This window comes from Micropterus dolomieu, linkage group LG12 (assembly GCF_021292245.1).
Source record: "Micropterus dolomieu isolate WLL.071019.BEF.003 ecotype Adirondacks linkage group LG12, ASM2129224v1, whole genome shotgun sequence".
Lineage (NCBI taxonomy): Eukaryota > Metazoa > Chordata > Actinopteri > Centrarchiformes > Centrarchidae > Micropterus > Micropterus dolomieu.
In genome coordinates, this window is record NC_060161.1 from 5,076,469 (window position 1) to 5,080,846 (window position 4,378).

Below are 4,378 nucleotides of genomic sequence, written 5' to 3' on the forward strand. Positions count from 1 at the left end.
CTGCTGAACGCCCAGCTGCTGAACGCGCTGCTGCTGAACGCGCTGCTGCTGAACGCCCTGCTGCTGAACGTCCTGCTGCTGAACGTCCTGCTGCTGAACGTCCTGCTGTTCAGCAGAAGCACAACCTGCTGCTGAACGCCCTGCTGCTGAACGCCCTGCTGCTGAACGCCCTGCTGCTGAACGTCCTGCTGCTGAACGTCCTGCTGCTGAACGCGCTGCTGCTGAACGCGCTGCTGCTGAACGCGCTGCTGCTGAACGTCCTGCTGCTGAACGTCCTGCTGCTGAACGTCCTGCTGCTGAACGTCCTGCTGCTGAACGCGCTGCTGCTGAACGTCCTGCTGCAGAACATCCTGCTGTTCAGCAGAAGCACGACCTGCTGCTGAACGCGCTGCTGCTGAACGTCCTGCTGCTGAACGTCCTGCTGCCGAACGTCCAGCTGTTCAGCAGAAGCACGACCTGCTGCTGAACGTCCTGCTGCCGAACGTCCTGCTGTTCAGCAGAAGCACGACCTGCTGCTGAACGTCCTGCTGCCGAACGACCTGCTGTTCAGCAGAAGCACGACCTGCTGCTGAACGCCCTGCTGCTGAACGTCCTGCTGCTGAACGCCCTGCTGCTGAACGTCCTGCTGCTGAACGCCCTGCTGCTGAACGTCCTGCTGCCGAACGACCTGCTGTTCAGCAGAAGCACGACCTGCTGCTGAACGTCCTGCTGCTGAACGTCCTGCTGCTGAACGCCCTGCTGCTGAACGCCCTGCTGCTGAACGCCCTGCTGCTGAACGCCCTGCTGCTGAACGCGCTGCTGCTGAACGTCCTGCTGTTGAACGACCTGCTGCACGTTCAGCAGAAGCACGACCTGCTGCTGAACGTCCTGCTGCTGAACGTCCTGCTGCTGAACGTCCTGCTGTTCAGCAGAAGCACAACCTGCTGCTGAACGTCCTGCTGCTGAACGTCCTGCTGTTCAGCAGAAGCACGACCTGCTGCTGAACGTCCTGCTGCTCAACGTCCTGCTGCTGAACGTCCTGCTGCTCAACGTCCTGCTGCTGAACGACCTGCTGTTCAGCAGAAGCACGACCTGCTGCTGAACGTCCTGCTGTTCAGCAGAAGCACGACCTGCTGCTGAACGTCCTGCTGCTGAACGTCCTGCTGCTGAACGCGCTGCTGCTGAACGCGCTGCTGCTGAACGACCTGCTGCACGTTCAGCAGCAGGTTGTTCAGCAGCAGCGCTGGCCAGACAAAGAAGACAAAGAAGACAAAGACAAAAAGGACGATGAAGAAGGAGACGAAGCTGAAGAAGTTGTTGAAGAAGAAGATGAATAAGATGAAGACGAAAAGCATGACGAAACAGATGACGAACAAGAAGATGAACAAAAAAAAGACGAAGATGAAAAAGGATAATGGACAAGAAGAAAAGACTGAAGACGTGAACGAGCCGGCTGCTGCTTAACTCTGCCATGTGTTTTACTCTCAGCGTGAATGTTCTGTAAACATTAAAACTATTCCAGGACGACCAGATGACAGACAGCAGAGACCAAGAGGAGATCTGGTTCTGGATCGGTCCCTTCCTGAGTGGTGGGTCAGGTTTCATTTGGACAGACACTTCCTGTTCACAGTGAAACGCAAAGAGAGACGGCAGGTCGGGACACAGCCAAATATCACTGCAAGGGGTTTCTGGGAAATGTAGGAAATCAGAAACTGAGGCGGCCTAAACAGCTGAGACGCGTCAGGACGAGGTTACGCTGACCTGCTAACTTTTATCTGTTTTTATCTTGTCGTCTTTTTTGATTGAATGTTTGCTTGTTTCATATTTTGTTTAGTTATCAGCCCGAGATATGGTTTGATATTTTAAGAAAAATAATATTGTTGATACAAAAAAATGTTCTTGTCTGACTTATTCAGGAAACTAAAAATGATTCATGTTTTGGTTTAGCCAGGTTAACAGGCCTTACGTTCTGTAACATGGACGAGACATTTTATAATGTTAAGAGCCCTCTACCTGCAGGACGACCGTCCTGTTGCAAAGAGAACATGATAAAATGTAAATATGCTGTACGAGTGAAACATGAACAGACGCACGATCTCACAGAACATGAGGTCTTTGTTCAGGCCTGTGGGCACCAGAGTCCATTCACAAATCCAGTGATTTAATCTGCCAGCAGGTATTTTTAACTAAACTTTGTTCACTTATTTTCACTATAGATTCATCTGCTTATTATCATTAATATTGTTAATCACTTCATTGTTTTGACCGTAACATACAAGAAAGAGAGAGAAAAGCTACCGGACATCTTTTCCAGCAGTTTTATAAAAACCTTATTCCTTCCTTGATTAGCTCCCTGTCGTCCTACTGTCTGCAAATGTTGTTTATCTCTGTAGGAGGTAGTTTGTCTTATTTAATTATTCTTATTTGCGCCTCTTATGGACATTGAGAGCAACATGCACATTCCTGCCCAATGAAAGAGATCCTGATTATTAATTAGTAATAAACTATTATTATTCTGTTGTTCCATGTTCAGTTTTTCCTCCTTCACTGAGAACGTGTCTTTTTTTCTGTGAGATATCTTTATAAAAGGTTTTTACCTCTTATATAATAAACTAAAATAATACATCCTCACGTAGGAGAAACTGCGAGCAGAGTTTATTTCTGGTTTTACGGCCTGAGAGCTGAACTCTGCTCTGAAACTTTATTCACAGCCTGAGAGACGAACAGGTGAACACTCTGCAGGTGTGTGTGTGTCTCAGGCTGATAAGCACAGTTAGTCCGACTTTTCCTGGACTCTGCTAATAGGATTCCCCCGACACCTCCTCCCCCTCCTCCCCCTCCTCCCCCTCCTCCTCCTCCTCCCTCCCAGCATGCACTGCACAATCCACCAACACACACACACTTATAAAAACCGCACGTACGCACACACATGTTCTCACGCACACACACTGTAACCTTACCTGTGTGTCCTGGCGTCCTCGCCGCTGCAGCGACGTCGTCCCCCGAGTTGCCGTGGTAACCTCCTTTTCCTCCCTCTCTCGTCCCGTCACGCTCTCTCTCTCTCTCTGCTACAGAGTCGTCTGATCCTCTCTCTCTCTGCACACTTGTTGTCTGCAGCAGAGCCGGCTCATCGTGGATTTACAGACTCCTCCTCTTCCTCCTCCTCCTCCTCCTCCTCCTCCTCCACTTCCGATCTCTATCAATCAGCTGACGTCCCTGCCCCTTCTTCCAGGCAGCCTGCCAGCCAATCCCCATCCTCCGCTGCCTGCAGACCTGGCTCCTTTAGCCAATGACGAGCAGCGCTGACAGACGGCAGCACGCAGCTGATTAGAAGCGCTCTGAGGTCAGAGGGTCGGAGCTGCTGTTAATGACCAATTACAGCAGAGATACACTGGCCACGCCCCCAACAGTGATGTCACAACGCACTACAGTACGGCGGTCGATCAGACATGTCTGTTAGAACGGCGGGACAGTCCGGCGTCTGCGGTGTGTTCAGTGTCTGTCAGAACGGCGGGACAGTCCGGCGCTTGCGGTGAGTTCAGTGTCTGTCAGAACGGCGGGACAGTCCGGCGCCTGCGGTGTGTTCAGTGTCTGTCAGAACGGCGGGACAGTCCGGCGCTTGCGGTGTGTTCAGTGTCTGTCAGAACGGCGGGACAGTCCAGCGCCTGCGGTGTGTTCAGTGTCTGTCAGAACGGCGGGACAGTCCAGCGTCTGCGGTGTGTTGACATGTCTGTAATAACGGCGGGACAGTCCAGCGTCTGCGGTGTGTTGACATGTCTGTAATAACAGCGGGACAGTCCAGCGTCTTGCGGTGTGTTCAGTGTCTGTCAGAACGGCGGGACAGTCCGGCGCTTGCGGTGAGTTCAGTGTCTGTCAGAACGGCGGGACAGTCCAGCGCTTTCGGTGAGTTCAGTGTCTGTCAGAACGGCGGGACAGTCCAGCGCCTGCGGTGTGTTCAGTGTCTGTCAGAACGGCGGGACAGTCCAGCGCCTGCGGTGTGTTCAGTGTCTGTCAGAACGGCGGGACAGTCCAGCGCCTGCGGTGTGTTGACATGTCTGTAATAACAGCGGGACAGTCCAGCGTCTGCGGTGTGTTGACATGTCTGTAATAACAGCGGGACAGTCCAGCGTCTGCGGTGTGTTGACATGTCTGTAATAACAGCGGGACAGTCCAGCGTCTGCGGTGAGTTGACATGTCTGTAATAACAGCGGGACAGTCCAGCGTCTGCGGTGTGTTTACATGTCTGTAATAACAGCGGGACAGTCCAGCGTCTGCGGTGTGTTGACATGTCTGTAATAACAGCGGGACAGTCCAGCGTCTGCGGTGTGTTGACATGTCTGTAATAACAGCGGGACAGTCCAGCGTCTGCGGTGTGTTGACATGTCTGTAATAACAGCGG

The 4,378-nt window shown here is 52.3% G+C and overlaps 1 protein-coding gene across 1 annotated transcript in view; it reads right to left on the reverse strand.

The window, feature by feature from the left end:
* psda (pleckstrin and Sec7 domain containing a) overlaps nucleotides 1–3,163 on the reverse strand; it is a 74,228-nt gene extending 71,065 nt beyond the window's left edge. The window contains exon 1 of the mRNA XM_046065244.1: nucleotides 2,940–3,163. The gene's annotated coding sequence lies outside the window, so the exon portion shown is untranslated. The remainder of the gene's footprint in view (nucleotides 1–2,939) is intronic.
* Nucleotides 3,164–4,378: the final 1,215 nt, after the last annotated feature.